Source organism: Arvicanthis niloticus, chromosome 17, assembly GCF_011762505.2.
Source record: "Arvicanthis niloticus isolate mArvNil1 chromosome 17, mArvNil1.pat.X, whole genome shotgun sequence".
Lineage (NCBI taxonomy): Eukaryota > Metazoa > Chordata > Mammalia > Rodentia > Muridae > Arvicanthis > Arvicanthis niloticus.
Genome location: NC_047674.1, coordinates 29,840,695 through 29,858,103, shown reverse-complemented (window position 1 = coordinate 29,858,103; position 17,409 = coordinate 29,840,695). Strand labels below are relative to the sequence as shown.

The 17,409-nt window shown below is 40.4% G+C and overlaps 1 protein-coding gene across 4 annotated transcripts in view; it reads right to left on the bottom strand.

Moving 5' to 3' along the window:
* The window catches only part of Rev1 (REV1 DNA directed polymerase), a 75,613-nt gene extending 59,179 nt beyond the window's left edge, over positions 1 to 16,434 (bottom strand). Inside the window, exons 1-2 of one of the 4 annotated variants that reach the window (XM_076915019.1) lie at positions 16,078 to 16,210; positions 14,889 to 14,951 (exon numbers count right to left, since the gene is read on the bottom strand). The gene's annotated coding sequence lies outside the window, so the exon portion shown is untranslated. Of the gene's footprint in view, positions 1 to 14,888; positions 14,952 to 16,077; positions 16,282 to 16,364 lie in introns of those variants that run through there. The other 3 variants (XM_076915020.1, XM_034521433.1, XM_034521434.2) reach the window with 3 other exon arrangements.
* Between the last annotated feature and the right edge of the window lie 975 nt (positions 16,435 to 17,409).

Here is a 17,409-nt window from a genome sequence, read left to right as displayed (position 1 = left end):
ACCAAAGATAAATCAAGATCAGGTAAACTATTTAAAGAGCCCCATAACCCCTACAGAAATAGAAGCAGTCATTAAAAGTCTCCTAAACAACAACAACAAAAAGCCCAGGGCCAGATGGTTTTAGTGCAGAATTCTACCAGACTTTTCAAAGAGCTAATTCCAATACTACTCAAACTATTCCACAAAACAGAAACAGAAGGAACACTGCCAAACTCATTCTATAAGGCCATAGTCACCCTGATACTTAAACCACACAAAGACTCAACAAAAAACTTCATGTTCTCTTATGAACATTTATGCAAAAAATACTCAATAAAATAATTGCAAACCAAATCCAGGAACACATAAAAGACGTCATCCATCAAGATCAAATAGGCGTCATCCCAGGGATGCAGGGATGGTTCAATATGTGAAAATTCATCAATGTAATCCACCATATAAACAAACTGAAAAAAAAAATCTCATGATTATCTCATTAGATGCAAAAAAAAAAAACAAAAAACAAACAACAACAACAACAACAAAAAAAAACCTTTGATAAAATCCACACTCTTCATGTTAAAGGTTATTAGAGAAATCAGGGATACTGGTCACATTCTAAACATGGGCAAAGCAATATACAGCAAGCTAATAGCCAACATCAAAATAAATGAAGAGAAAACTTAAAGCATTTCCGCTAACATCAGGGACAAGACAAGGCTGCCCACTCTCTCCCTATCTATTCAACATAGTACTTGAAGTTCTAGCCAGAGCAGTAAGACAACTAAAGGAGATCAAGGGGATCCAAATTGGAAAGGAAGAAGTCAAAGTATTGCTTACTTGCAGATGATATTATAGTATACAAAAGTGACCCCAAAAAATCTACTAGAGAACTCCTACACTTGATAAACTCCTTCAGCCAAGTGGCGGGATACAAAATTAACACAAAGAAATCAGTTGCCCTCCTTTATACAAATGATAAATGGGCCAAGGAAGAAATTAGAGAAGCAATACCCTTTACAATAGCCACAAATAATATAAAATATCTTAGTGTAACTCTAACCAAGCAAGTGAAAGATCTGTATGACAAGAACTTCAAGTCCTTGAAGAAAGAAATTGAAAAAAATTCTCCCATGCTCTTGGATAGGTAGAATTAGCATAGTGAAAATGGCCATCTTACTAAAAGCAATCTACAGATTCAGGGCAATCCCCATCAAAATTCCAACAAATTTTTACAGACCTTGAAAGACCAATTTTCAACTTCATATGGAAAAACAAAAAACCCAGGATAGTCAAAACAATCCTGAACAATAAAAGAACTTGGGAGGAATCACAAACCCTGACCTCAAGCTGTACTACATAGCAATAGATAGCAGTAGTGATAAAAACTGCATGGTATTGGTACAGAAGTAGACATGTGATCAATGGAATTCAATTGAAGACCCCAAAATAAGCCTACACACCTATGGACACTTGACTTTTGACAAAGAAGCCAAAACCATACAATGGAAAAATGAAAGCATCTTCAACAAATGGTGCTGGACTAACTGGATGTCTGCATGTAGAATGCAAATAGACCCATATTTATCACCCTGCACAAAACTCAAGTCCAAGTGGATCAAAGGCCTCAACATAAAACCAGATACACTAAACCTCATAGAAGAGAATACCCTTAAATGTATTGGTACAGGAGGCAATTTCCTGAACAGGACACCAATGGCTCTAAGATCTACAATGGATAAATGGGACCTCATGAAACCGCAAAGCTTATGTAAGGCAAAGGACACTTTCAAAAGGACAAATTGGCAGCCTACACATTGAGAAAGAATCTTCAACAACCCTACATCTGACAGAGGACTAATATCCAAAATTTACAAAGAACTCAAAAAGTTAGACACCAACAACCCAAATAACCCAATTAAAAAATGGGGTACAGAACTAAACAATGAATTCTCAACAGAGGAATCTCTAATGGCCAAGAAGCACTTAAAGAAATGTTCAAAGTCTTTAGTCACCAGGGAAATGCAAATCAAAACAACGCTGAGGTTTCATCTTATATTTATCAGAATGGCTAAGATCAAAAAAACAAGAGATAGCACATGCTGGAGAGGATGTGGAGCAAGGGGAACACTTCTTCATTGCTGGTGGGAGTGCAAACTTGTACATCCACTTTGGAAATCAATTCAGCAATTTCTCAGGAAACTGGACTAGTTCTACCTCAAGACGCAGCTATACCACTCCTGGGCATATACTTAAAAGATGCTCTAACATCCCACAGAAATTCAAAGCATTACAGCAGAAGTATAATTATCTAAGTACCACTTATGTACCACTTCTGAGTACATACCCAAACTCAAAGTTGGGAAGCATTTATCTACACATCTATATACACAGCAGCAGCATTCATAGTAGCTAAAAGGTACAAGCAACCCCAAATGTACATTGGCATAAGACCACAAAAACAAAATGTGCCATATACACATATGAAATGTTATTTAGACTTAGAAATTCTAACACATGCTACAACATAGAGTCATGAAAATATTATGCTAAGCAAAAGCGACCATATGTAAAACTGACAACGATTTTTTTTAAGCAAAGCAAAAAAGCTAGGGGAAAAAAGATAAATACTCAGTTACAAGAGACTGAAAATTGGATGGTGTGTTTTGAAACTGGGAGTAATAACAGGAAGCATCTTAAGTCAAGATGAAAGGGATCTACAGATGAACAGTGGTAATATCTGCTGTACACTGTATTAATGTTACTGAACCTCCCATTTTAAAAAATGGTTAGGACCAAAGAGATGGCTGAGCAGCCAAGAGCATCAGATGATCTTTCAGAAGATGTGGTGGGCTCCACTGAAAGTACTCTCAGGCTGGAGAGATGGCTCAGTGGTTAGGAGCACTGACTGTTCTTTCTAGAGGTCCTAAGTTCAATTCCCAGCAACCACATGGTGGCTTACCAACCATCTGTAATGGGATCCGATGCCCTCTTCTGGTGTGTCTAAAGAGAGTAACAGTGTACTCACATAAATAAATCTTGAAAGTACTCTCATAGTGACTCACAACTATCTTTAACTCCAGTCCCAGGAGTACCCAATGCTCGCTTCTGACCTCTGTGGTTACCAGGCATGAATGTGGTACAAAGACATACAAGCAAACAAAACATCTGTACACATAAAAATTTAAAAAAAAAAAAAAATCACCAAAATGTTAGGTTTTTATGTTTTAAGCATTTTACCATAATTTTAAATACCCTTTTAAAGGCAAAAAGTTAGAAGCATGCTATAGAATAAGATTGGCAAATAGGAGGGTGGGGAGCTGGGAAGTCAACTTTCCAAGAAATCTGTACAATAGGGCCTATCACATTTTTCTTGGAATCAGGGGCAATGAGAGACCAAATACATAGCAATTTACAAAGGCCATGTTCTGCCCTCAGGAATGGTTAAATAAATAAAGTACAAACCCACAGGCCTAAAAGAGTTGAGAGTGCCTGTACCAACATACTCTTTTAACACCAGATAACAACCTCTGTAGAATGTCATACAGTTAGCTGCTTTTTGAGACTTTGTTATGACTCAACCATTCAGGCCAGACCATCAATGTTTCAGGCTATGGTTCTCAAATTTCTACATTTTAAGACCCTCTTCAATTTCATACCTTATGAAGCCTAGCAGATCCAACCTACATATGAACACTAGGCTTTTGAACTTGAAGGGATACACACCAAGCTATTTAATGTGAAAACAAAAGCTACACACCCAAGTGAAAGGGCCTAGGAACCAGGTCCATGAAAGCACAAATACTAGCTTTCATTTCTAGATTTGTTTATAGGAATTATAAAAACCAAGATGGTGCACATTCCAAGAACAGTGTTATGTATAAGATACCTTTCTGAAAAAGAAAGAAAAAAAGTACATAGTACACCACCAGAATGTTATAGTCAAGCTTTATAGTGACTACCTCCCTTGCTTCTTAATTTCTAGGTGTTCTTCCTCCATCTTTGGTTTCTTGTGCTTTTTTTCCTACTACAATAAAACAATTTCTATACAAGATGATATACATTTTTTTAGGTTTTTAAGTCAGGGTCATCTAAACTCCCAATCCAGCCTTCCAAGAAACTGGGACCACAGACAAGTGCCACACTCAGGTAAGGCATAATCTTGAGCAACAGCAGGTCTGCACAGAACTCCAAGAACTATATTAATAAAGGTGGCTATAAGCATACTCCAAACCAAAACAATGAAGAGAATGGATCTGGCTGTCATATCCTTTTCTGCACCCCAATTATCTTTTCTTGGTAGTATTCTGTTAGACTCCTCCCATTACTGACTGGTGTTCATGTTGTGACTGATCTTCACACTGCTACAGGACAGGCCAACTATTATTGCCTTCTAGGATAGAGAAGCTAGAACACTGATAAAGCTGAACTGCTAATCTGTGATATAAAATCGTATTTGTGGGGTTTTGGGGTTGTTTGTTTGTTTGTTGAGACAGGGTTTCTCTGTGTAGCCCTGGCTGTCCTAGAACTCTCTCTGTAGACTAGGCTGGCCTCCAACTCAGAAATCCACCTGCCTCTGCCTCCCAAGTGCTGGGATTAAAGGCATGCGCCCACTACCTGGCATATTTGTGTTTTTAGAACCAGGGTCTCACTGGCCTGGAACTTGCTGTGTAGACCAAGCTGGCCTGAAATTCAGAGATTTGCTTCCCTCTCCTTCCTGAATGCTGCATTAAAGGTGTGTGCTATTATGCCCAGTTACACTTTTCTTTAAAATTAATGTTTCCATATTTTTAAATGAGACAATAACAATGATATTATCATGTGTTGCTACAGAAGACTACTTCTACTCAATCAATCTAGTTTAGTACAATTCAGTAAAAACAGTGAGAACAGTGAGATGGCCGAGCAGGTAAACATGCCAAGTCTGATAACCTAAGGGTCATGACCCCTTTGTGTCAAACAACCCTTTCACATATCAGATATTCTGTATATCAAATATTTACATGATTTACAACAGTAGCAAAATCACAGTTATAAAGTAACAGTAAAGATAACTGTCTGGCTGGGGAAGCCACTATATGAGGAACTGTATTAAAGGTCACATTAGAAAGGCTGGGACACTGCTGTAGAGGGAGAGAGAGCAGACTCCCAAAGCTGTTCTCTAACATTCACACACACGTGCCCACACCTTCCACCTGCATACACAAAAAGTAAGTACAATTGTTTAAAAAAAAAAAAAATAGAAAAAAGCGGGTGCTTTTCTACCAGGAAATTTAGCATCTATCTGTGGTAGACACATTAGCAGTCATATTTTTAACAGAACTACGGATGAAAATAAACCCTAAATATAAGGTCCACCTAGACTAATTCCAACTTGTCCATATGCATGTAAAGTAGGGACATAAGAGAGTCAACTTGATCCTGAGTCAATGACTTTAAAAATCAGCAAAACTTAGCTCTTTATGGACAGAGTTGAACCTGACCAACTCTACTATCATTCTATATATTTATTAAAACAAAACAAATCCTCATTTATAGGCTGGAGAAATGGTCCAGTGGTCCCATAATTTAGAGTACTGAGTGCCCTTTTAGAGAAACAAGGTTCAACTCCCAGCACCTTTATGGAGGCTCACGACCATCTGTAGCTACAGTTCCATGGGATCAGATGCCCACAGGTACAAATGACACATGTGGTAGAGACATATATGCAGACAAAACACCCATACATATAAAAGTAATTTTAAAACATCATACAGATATACCACTTTAATGTATGTATTTAAAACAAAAACTTTTAACACAATAAACAAGTATATTATGAAACTTTTTCTATGCTTTTTCAAAAAAGGCAATGTGCCTGTCCATAACAGATAGATACACATGAAAAATTAACTTTAACCAAAGAAAGGTCTGGCCTTTGGCATTAGTTCTTAGAAAATATTTTATATATTCTTGGAATTTGCTATTAAACTTCCTTTTTATTGGGGCAGGCACTTCAAATAGTTTAATATGAGCTGTGGTAGTGACTTTGGGTCATTTATTTACAACCTCCTGAAAGACTGCAAACTAAAATCTAAAGTGTTCCAATCCCAATAAATACTATGGATAATAAAGCTTCCATGAGTTTCCTTTAGTCCTATATAACACTGTCAAAACTCTACCCAGAGAGTTCCCCTATGGACTCTATGTGCCCCATGCACACATCTCTTCCTTAGCTAATTTTCATCTGTACTCTTTCACTATAATAAATCCAAGTATACACTTAAGACCTTTCACAAGTTCTCTGAGCTCATCCAGACCCTTACTGAACTAAGTGGTATTAATGGCCCCCAAACTTGTAAATGGCATTAGAAATGAGGGCAATCCCCTCATACCTGACCAAAATAACAAGGCTATCTAGGCAAAAATAAATAAATAAAAAATCTTCTAATTTTCAATTTTTCTTTCACATTTCCCACATTTTTAATAGGATACAGAATTGGCAACTGTAAATTACATTTCCTAGCAGCCTCTCAAATCAAGAGTCTGAATGTGACTAAATTCTAGCCAGTAAGGTATGAACAGAGAGCACAGGCATATGTTGCCATATTCTTTATTTTTACCCTCCCTAGGATCAGGGATCAATTGTTTAATTCTATATCAAGTATGCATTAGTAAAGTAAAATAGTTTCAGCTGTAATCCCTAGACAATGGCTAAGCAAAAACAACCCGTGGCCCTGAATAGCCTGAGAACTGAAATGTTGCCCTCTGTGGATTAGCTGCCTACCTTTGGACTATCATAGGCAAGAGAAAAGCCTCAATATTGTTTGCACGGGACCCACAGTCTTTTCCAGCAGCTTATCCTGTACCCTAACAAACTTAAAAACAGTTATACATTTTAGTGTTAGTAATTTGTTCCACATGTAAATTAACTATACATACATAGATTGTAAAGAACAATAAGATGTATAATAAAGGGCTGGAGAGATGGCTCAGTGGTTAAGAGCATTGACTGCTCTTCCAGAGGTCCTGAGTTCAATTCCCAGCAACCACATGGTGGCTCACAACCATCTGTAATCGGATCCAATGCCCTCTTCTGGTGTGTCTGAAGACACAACAGTGTACTTATACATAAAATAAATACATCTTAAAAAAAAAAAGATGTATAATAAAACTATCTGGATACACTGATATAAAAAATACCAACGAAAGTTTCTAATGTCCTTGCCTTACTTAGCTTTGGTAACTTGGTAAAGCTTAGAATCATCTAAGAGGAAAGCCTCCACTGAAGAACTGCCTATATCAGACCGACCTGTGGACAAGTCTCTGAAGGATTGTCTCCATTTTTAATTAGTGTAAAAGGGCCCAGGCTACTGTGGAAGGAACCATCACAAGGCAACTGGTTTTGAACTGTGTGAGAAAGCTAGCTAAGCTTAAGACTGTAAGTAGGCAATAGAGCAAGACAAAAAGAGTTCAAAGAAGAAGTAAAATACCGTTCGCCATGCCTGTGGAAAAGCAGCAACTCATTACCTGTAGGAAACATCAAGATTTCAGTAAATTACAGTAAACTTTTAAATCACAGGATTTCATGGGTCACACACACAAGTCTAATGATAGAGACAGAACAGGTAAGGAACAGAAGTAATATCAAAGAAGGGGGGTTTCCTCTGGAGCTGTGGTTCTCATCCTGAGCATCAGAATCACATAGCATAGAATCACATAGAATCACATAAAACTAAACACAGAGCACTTCATCCCAACTTAAATGACTTAGAGACTACAGTTTGGGGCAAGGTGGAAAATTTGTATTTCTAGAAATTTCCCAGGTAATTGATAAACTGCTGGTCATGGTCTGGTTTTGCTGATATTTCAAGTGTGCACAGAGGGGAAGTGAAGACAAAAAGACTAGCGCAGGACCTCAGAGGGAAAGAGCATACAAGGAAAAGAGAAAATGCTGCTGAATGGTGCTCTGCCTGCATGAACCCCAGAGGATGTATACTACAGGGGCCATCTTTCCTGCCTGCTCTCACTTCTCCTCCCCACCTAATCTAGATCAGATTAATAGTGTCATTTCAACGTACTTTCTCTTGCAGTTTTCAAGTTAAGTAAAGTTAAGTATAAACCATAATGCAAGGGAATCAGAGATGAAAGACTTTCCATTAGAAGCACTGATAGAGAAGGCAATCAGTGCAGAGAAAGCAGTCAAACTCAGGCTGGAGAAGAAAACCACCAACGTAACACTTAAAAGGAGAGATAAGCTGAGACCAGTAATGAAATAATACGTGTGCTTTTAAAGGTAGAAAGGAGCAGGGAAGGGGAGAAACAGCAGTGATGTTAGAAAGAGAAAAAAATCATGAAACTACAAAAAATACAGAGACGTTTAAGGCAACACCTGGAATTAACTGGCAGTAGGACCCATGGCCATATGTAGCAGATAAAGTGACAACGCTGAAGAATGTAACAGAAGGCCTTCAGTATACTTTATTTCAGGGAAGGCAGTATAAACATCTATGCATAAAGAGCACAAGAATAGGGGCAGAAAACCGCATCTTGTGCATTCCACTGTATCTAAAACTTACAAGGTAAATGAAAAATGAACATCAATGATGTGTAACTAAAAATAATTTCCTTGGAGCAACTAAAGTTTAAAAATATGATCTAACTTGGTGTTGGGGAGATGGCTCCATAGCAAAGAGATTGTCCTTCAAGCATGACACCCTGAGTTGGGGTCTTTAGCACCTACATTAGGGGGGAAAAAAAGCCCAGCATAGTGGCATGCGCCTTTAATCCCTGGACTCCGAAGTGGATCTCTGTAGCTCCCTGGGCAATGGCCAGCCTGGACTAGCTGAATGGATGAGTCAGTGAGGGTGACTAACAAAACATAAGGGAGTGAGCAATCGAGGACACCAAACATTGACCTCTAGCCTTCACATGTACACACCCACACAAACTCATACATACCCCACACACAATGTGTCACTTTTCTGTATGTTCCATTTCTGCAAGTCTCTTTTCTCACTAATCTTTACATTTAATGTAACTACAAGTGAACATAAAAAGGAGAAAATTTAAGTTGCCAAAACTTATGGATTCTTCTCCCTTGCCTTCATGCTGAGATTTCTTATATATAGAAAGAAAACTGCTGCCTTTAAAGATGAGATGCTACATTCTTCAAGATACTCAAAGTGTAATTCAATTTCATTGAAGCTCATTTAGTACACTATGCTTTGTTTGGTTGGAATTTGTTCGGTTTTGAGACTGGCTCTCACATAGCCTACTCTGGCCTTAAAGTCACTAGGCAGCTGAAGATGATGGTCATGACCGTGAGCCTGCCTCTACCTTCCAATTCCTGGACTACAGGCACCTACCATAACGACCACTACTATACCTAACCGATTCTAAGAAAAGTTAATTTCAAGAAAGTTTAATATGATCTTTAAAAGATAGAACATTTTCTATTGGTCATAAAGGACATGCAAAAGATATTAGCCTCCACTATCACAAATTTGAACAGTGTCAGTACTCCCTCTTAAGCACTAAAATTCCAAACAGCAATCTTATGAACTTTTTACAAGTCTAACAAATCCATTAGTTAATACTTCCATCTCAACCACAAAAATCTCATTTTTTTCCAGTAAATGATCTAGATCAAACAATGTAATTCAAAGAAATTCCAAATACCAAAATTTTCAGACAATTGAGTTTTTTTAAAACTGGAAAAGTGAGGCTAGAGAGAGAACTCTGTGGTTAAAAGCACTGACTGCTCTGCTTTTCCAGAGACTCAGGTTCAATTCCAGTACCAGCATAGCAGGACACAACTGTTGGGAACTTCAAGATCAGACACTCTCCTATACAGACATACAAGCAGGCAAAATACCAATGTATATAAAATTTAAAAAAATAAAGAAAAAAAAAAAAACAGAAAGTGTCTATAAACCAAACTTATAACAGAAGCTTTGTAAAGAAAACATTTGACTGAAACAAATATCAGCAGGGGTTTCAGATTCTATTGCATCAATAGAAATGTTACAATCCTCAACAGAAGCAATCCTTTCAGATTATGAATGAGGCAGGAGATAGCTATTTCCTCTGAATTCAAACAGTTCCTTTTGGAAAAGTCGGGAGACCCTTGAAACTCAGGATTTACTCTACTTGGAAGTTTCATGGGGCCTTTCCCCAAGGTTGCACAAGCAGTTAACGATTTATTAGGATATAGCTGGGTGGACGAGCAGTCACCTAATATGCTTTATAGTTCAATGCCCAGCACAATGGAAAGGAGATCCTGCACTCAAAGAACCTAAATCAACATTTCAGCTACATAATTCAGACTGTGCCTAAAAGATCTCAGTAATTTCAGATGTAAGAATGAGAGTTTAGAGAATTATATAACCACCGTTGTATGACTAAACCTTCAAGTTCCTCTTTAAACCTTAAGTGATCCCACTTAGAAAACTAAGCCAGAAAGCAACTTTCTGGTTCACTTTCATACTAAACTCAAGTACAATCATACATAACATCACAGACATTTTTTTGTCCACCTCTACTCACATGGAAAGCCATGGGGGCAGATATACACAGGTAAACTTCAGTCCAAATACTAGAACCTAGTAAACAACAACAACAAACCTGGTTTGGTGATACACACTTGTGCTGGTGTAATAGAGACTTAAATATTCTCCCTAGCCAGCCAGCCTAGCCTACCTGTGCAAATTCCAAGACAGTGAAAAACCCTGTTTTATAAAAAAAACAGTGGATGGTACCTGACCAACACCCTCTGGCCTGTATACATGCAAGCTCACATACACAGAGCCACAGGAATAAACTAGCCTGTAAAAGGTTTTTCATGAGCCAGTAAGACAGCTTAGTTGGCAAAGGTTCTCTTGGCCAAGCCTGAAGCAAGGACTTCAATAGCTGGGATCTCAACAGTAGCTGGAGAAACCTGACTCCTACCAGATGTCCTCTGACTTCCACACATACACAAATAAAGAAATGTAAATTTTAAAAGGGGATTAAAGCATTTATCATCAAGCATGAGGATCCAAGTTTGATCACCAGAACCCATGTGGTAGGAGTGTCACCTTTGCGCAAACTGCCCTCTGACCTCCACATACACACTGATGTATATAGACATATGCATACAAATGAATGAATGTAATTCAAAATAAATACATAGGTTTTTCAAATCATCTCTTCTTGGCCATGTGGGAAAGCATACAATGCAACTGTATTATGACAAAATCTAACTCTTTCCTAGTGTTAATTTTCTAAGGATATATTTCTCAGAACAGTCTAACTTTAAAAGCCACCCATACAACTGTTAAGACAACAGCTTTTGAGAAACCCAGACTCCCCTCTGTCTTAGGTTTACAAAGCTCACTTACACATCGATAACTCTCCATCTCTCTCACGCCTGATAATGCTTGTGTTTCCCCTCCCTCAATGTCCATGTTTAAATGGGTATTAAACTTTTCATAATCTACAGTTCTGGGGGCTGGAGAGATGGCTCCATGGTTCAAAGAACATGCTGTGCAATCATGAAGCCTGAAGTCCAAATTCCAGATCCTTTAACTACAACTTCCAGGGATCAGGCAGGCTAATTTTAAGGAGCATACACTTACAAACATATGACAACAATGAAAAATTTTGTCCTTTTAAAATGGAACTTGCAAAAGTGTTAGGACTCTGGGTCACGAATCAGGGAAAAGTAAAAATCCTAGTTCCTTTTGTACCACATGACCCAACCAAGTACTATCATCTCTACAAATCTGTTTCTTTATAAGTATGCCAACTTTATACAGTGCTTTTAATATTAAATGAGAAACCATTTAGCAAAGGGCCCTGGAAGATAATCCATATATAGCAACTTACCAATTATTATTAAATTTTGGAACAAATGTTAAAAAGTCAAGCATTATTTCTAAGTTTCAGGCACAAGGCTTAAAATTCTATGACTTAAAGTTGAAATTGAGATATAAAAAATTACAAAAAGTCATTTTGCTAAGGACAGATGCTAAGTAAAAATATTTAGTGTTAAAGAATATAATTGCCATGTGCAGAATCTTACATTTGTAAGAATAACTTAAGATGCATTAACTCAAAGTGTCTATTATTGCAAAGTCATGGTCTCCTTTCATAAACACTAAAGAAAAAATAACGAATTTAATAAAAAAGAGGCAAAAAAGTAAGTATGTAGAATATTGCTAGGTTGCTTTAAGCACCAACTTGAGAAACAAAATACAACATGTAGGGAAAACTCCTTGTGCAAGATAGCAGAAAATACCACACCAGAGATGAGCAAACATCTCCTTCCTAAACAAGAAACCCCCTCAAGTTCACTCACCATGAAGATTGTATTTCCAGTACAATCTCAAAGCAAAACCTAGGAAAGCCACTCTGGTGGGTGGCTATAGGGAAAATTACTTAGCATCTTCTTTAGAATGAAAAATAAATCTTATATATATATTAAGAGTAAAGTGAGGCCATTCTTAGCAGTTTGTTTTTTATTTTATTCTAGATGGAGAAAGTATTTAAAAAGTCAAATTTTGGTAAGCAATAAAATTTCATCCAAAAAAAATCAAATATAAAAACTAATTCAATTTTATTTCACACCAACAGTAAAAAAATGTTGTCAGAAGCCAGGCAATAGTGGCACACAACCTTAATCCCAAAACTCTGGAGACAGAGGCAAGTGGATCTCTTGAGTATGAGGCCAGCTCTGTTCTACAGGCTGCTCCAGGACAGCAAGGGCTACAAAGAGAAACAAACAAAACCAAAATGATGTCAATATATGAAACAATATGTTTAGGGTTTCCTTGTTGTTGTTATTTTTGTTTTGTTTTATTTAGTAAGAGCTGAGGAGAAGGCTCAGTAAGTGCCTGCTTTGCAAGCATGCGGACCTAAGTTCAGATCCTTATCCACATAGAATCTGGTGAGTGCTGCACATTCCTTTCTAACTCCAGCAGAGACAGATCCTAGACAGATCCAACAAGTCCACCCAAATGGCAAGCTACAGCTTCAGTGAAAGATTGTGACTCAAAAGCTAAGACAGAGAGCAACTGAAAGACATCAAACATAGACCTCTGGCCTCTACACAAAACATAGAAAACTCAGACCTATGTTCTCTCTCTAACATGTATTGACTCAATTACTCACTGTAATTCTATAAAGTAGATAATACTATAGTCATCATATACAGCTGAATAAAATGAAGCATCAGAAGCCATTAACTGGTCCAGGGTCATGCAATGAGTAAATAAATGGTAGCAGACAGGATCTTGACTAAAGTTGTCAAACATTCAAATCAACTACAGCAGTTATTGTTAAGTTTTACAAAGAGCCTATCAGGTACCAGACACAGTTCTAAGGACTAGGGATAAAATTACGGATAAATCTAATAGGATCTCCACCCTGTAGTTAGGAAGAGAGAGCAAACAAATCTAATGGGAATAATTAACAAGTAGAAGTGTATCTGATAACAAATACAAATGAGAAAAATAAAAATATTTAATTTAAAAGCAAACAGGAGAGTCAATAGGAAGAGAGAGACTTGCTTCTATTTAGGAAACTAGTTCCCTCAAGTGAAGGTCAGCAATGGAAGGCAAGAACAACTGTCACCAGCCAGAAGAGGTGTCCAGTATATTTGCCAGGGTAGCGTCCTGAAGCCCAACAATCAGAGTCATAGGGTAAGGCTAAGATTAAGTTGGCAGCTGCCCTGATGGCAAGGAGAAGGAACTTAGATACAATTCTGTATGTAACCCAGAGCCTTTGGAACATATTAACTACAAAAAGTTCAATCCAAGTTCTTTTTCAAAAGATCATTCTGATTTTTATGTGAGGAACAGCAAGCAAAATAAAGAAAACCAGTGAGGGCACTAATCCAACATTCTAAGGAAGGTAACACTAGAACTTTTAACAGTTGCTTCTGTGCATGGTTTACAAGGAGCTGATATACTAAAAGAACCTGCAACTTGTCTCTGAAATATATCACTCTTCTCATACTCTCAAGTTCTGGTCAAAGAAAATTACATTTTAAAATATCTATTAATATTGTTTCAGTTGGCATTATTGTTATTAGAAAAGAAGTAAAAAGTATTTTTGGTTGTTTGTTTTTCAATATTCTAGTCAACTTACCCTGTGATTTATTTTGGTTTTTATTTATTTATTTGGTTTTTATTTATTATGTATTTATTTTGTTTTTTTTAACTATGTTGGCTCTAACTGATCTACACACCACTACGTAAATCAAGTTGGCTTCAAACTACCAGAGATCCCTGTGCCTCTGCCTACCCAGTGCTGAGATTAACCAAACCCAGTTTATACTATGATTAATCCCTTACATTCTAATGAAGCACAAAGAATCATACGAGCCTTCAGTATCTGTTCACTTGTAGACAGCAGGTCTCCTGTGACTAGTTTTCTTCCCATGGAATTCTCTCTAGTGTACCAGGCCCTTTTCAGTACACAGCTACAAGAGTATGGCACAGAAAACACTGAGTACCTGTAGACTCAGTCTCATTACATGCCTTTCATTTAAGAACTAAATTATTTAGCCGGCTAGCCAAACTGGAAAATGATGTCTTCTAACTATGAATGAAACGCTTGTCCAAGGTCAACTAGCAGAGACAAAATTCAAGCCCGTATCTAAATGCTTTGATCTTTCCACTTCAAAAGCCAAGACATACTATATGTTTGTTAAATATAGGTATATGTAGTCACTGGAATTTATTTACAGTGACTGGTTGTTGAGAACAGATTTTTTTTTCTCCTTCCAGTTTAGAATCTTAGTTTTAAGTGTTAAAGAAGTAGAGCTACATGTCTAAGCACATTAATTTTGAAAAAAATTATTGTATTTTTCTACCTGAGACGACATAGAGATTAATATTAAAAGTGATTCCCACCCTTTAAAAAATGAACAAATATGCATTATTTACCATAAAAGGGAGTAAAGTTTCATGACAAGATACACGATTTGGTACATACTGACCTCAAAGGACCTACAAGACACAAACAAGAAAACAGAGAAATTCAAGAAAAATGGCAAATAACTAGGCTAAGTGGTGAACGAGTACACTTGTGCAGACTGAATTCCTGGATGGAGAGCTTCAGGTAAGATTCCTGTTTGTGTCCAGCACAGGTAGCACTGGAAGGGCACGTATGGGTATTCTAGCCGCATTTGCCTGGGCAAAACCCCCGTCAATGTGGAAGGAAAACAAACTTATGGAGATAATGTTAAGCTGAGCTAATGTGTACTCCATAGGAACAAGATTATGGTATTATTATCCTATCTAAAGGAAGAGCAGGGACTAAAGAAGCCAGAGACCAAGCAGGTAATTTAAGAGTTGTTACATAGTTCTTAATAGTTACAAATCCTTTTCATAAGGTCTCTTATTTTTATCTACATACCATTTCTACTTTATACCCGCACGGCCCAAGAAAAACACAGTAAAATCCTAGGCATGTATCACCTGCAGTGTTTTCTAAACAATTAAGGAACGATACTACAGAAAGGGAGCGTCTCCAAACAGTCAAGTGCCCCTCTCGGTCTACCCCGACTGTTATTTTAACAGCACACCCAAGTATGAACTGAGCACCTGTACAGACACTTGGGGACAGGTGTCCTGCACATGAAGGGGACAGATAAGTGACAAGGGAAAAGCAGTGAAGAAAACACTGCCTCCGGGATGCCAGAGAGCAAGGCAGAGGGAGAAATCGGTGCGCCGGAGGAAAGCCGAGAACCGCGGCACGGGCCCCGGGCGCCGCTGCCACGTCCTGCAAACGCTGGTGGAGCGGACGCTCGAACGCGCGAGGGAATGAATGGCTGGCCAGGCGCCGGCGCAGGAGGAACCGGTGACTTACGACGCCGGCGGCGGGACTCGCAGGCAGGGCCGCGGGCGCCTGGGTCCGTGCGCGACGGAGCGCGGCGTGGAGGGGGAACCGGAGGTCACGCGTTACATAACCCGGCGGCCTGAGGCGCATCACAGGGGCGGCGCGACGGGCAGGAGGCCTCGCGGCAGCACCGCGGGCTCTCGGCCACGGCCCCGGCGCCTCGGGAGGCGCGGGCGGCGGCGACGGTAGTGGGTCCGCGCCCCTCCCCCACCCGCCGGCCCGGGGGTCGCTCACCTTCCGCGCCGCCCCAGGCCACCATGCCCGGGCCCAGCCGCTTCCTCGGGCCTCGCGGGCGCCGCCGTCGTTCAGTGAACTCCCCGCGCCGAGGGGAACGCCGGGGAAGGCAGCCGGTCAGGCGGCCGCCAAGCCGCACCGCGCCGCGGCCCACGCTCCCTCAGTCGCGGCGCCCGCCTCGCGCCTCCGCCGCGGCTCCGCCCCTCCCCCGCCGCCCCTCTGGCGCGCGCCGGGCTCCCCCTCCCGTCCCCGCCGCGGCCCGCTGGCCCAGCCCCGCTCGCACTCACCGGGCGCGGCGCACGCGCGCTGCTCGCGCCCGGCCCGAGGCGACCCCGGCCCCGCCCTCCTCTCGCGCCGGCGCCCGCGGGGCGGGGGGGGGGGGTGAGCAGCGCCTCGGAGGCACGTGACCGTGCGGCTGGCTGGGCGGGGGCGGCGTGGGACCCGCCGCATCACCACGCACCCTCCAACCGGGGCCGACTGGCTAATCGTGCTGCAGCGACGCGCAGCCGCGCCCCGCCCCGCCCCGACTCCCCAGCCGCCGCGGAAGCCGCGGGTGCCGGGACTAACCGGGTTGACGACCGCGCCGGGTCGGCCGAGGCGCGAAAACGCGCCGCTGCACCGCGCTCCGACTAATGTGCGGCGCCACCTAGCGATGGCCAGGACGCACACCGGCTAGCACATGCTCCGTCGGCGAGCGGAGAACCGCGGCCCACACCGTTCTGCAGGAATACGGGGTCGCTTGCTGGCAGCCAGCTCAGCAGAGCCCAGACATGACACCCACTCAGTCTTACCACTGCCTGTTCTGCGTTCCACCTGCGGCTGCTGCCTTTCCCACAAGCAACACACAGACCTGAAGAAGCAAATTGCTTTCCCTTGTGATGGTTAAAAAAAAAAAAAAAAAAAAAAAAAGACCCAGGAGCTACACACATTTATTCATTGATGCTTAAATACGATTACACCTTCTAGCAAAAACAAAACAAACAAACAAAAACCAGTAGTCTCATAAGGCCCATTTTCCCCACCTCTGTGGTGTCTGTTCAATGGGAGACTGTATGGTTATTGTGATAGTCTTTATTGTTGGAATGCTCAACCATTAAGACAACCAACTCCTCCTCGCCTTAGGTTCCTTCTCCACCTTAAGACATTTGAAAGGAGTTTGCAGGCTCCTAGGAAACAGTAGTACTCTTTTTAAAACTGACTTTGCGAACCTGAGGTTCCTTTTCCAGAAAGACAGGAGATAATCAGATTCTCTCTATATATACATACATAGATTTGTTTGTATATATACATGTGATAGATATGTATCTGTCTCAATTTTAACCTCTCCCCCTC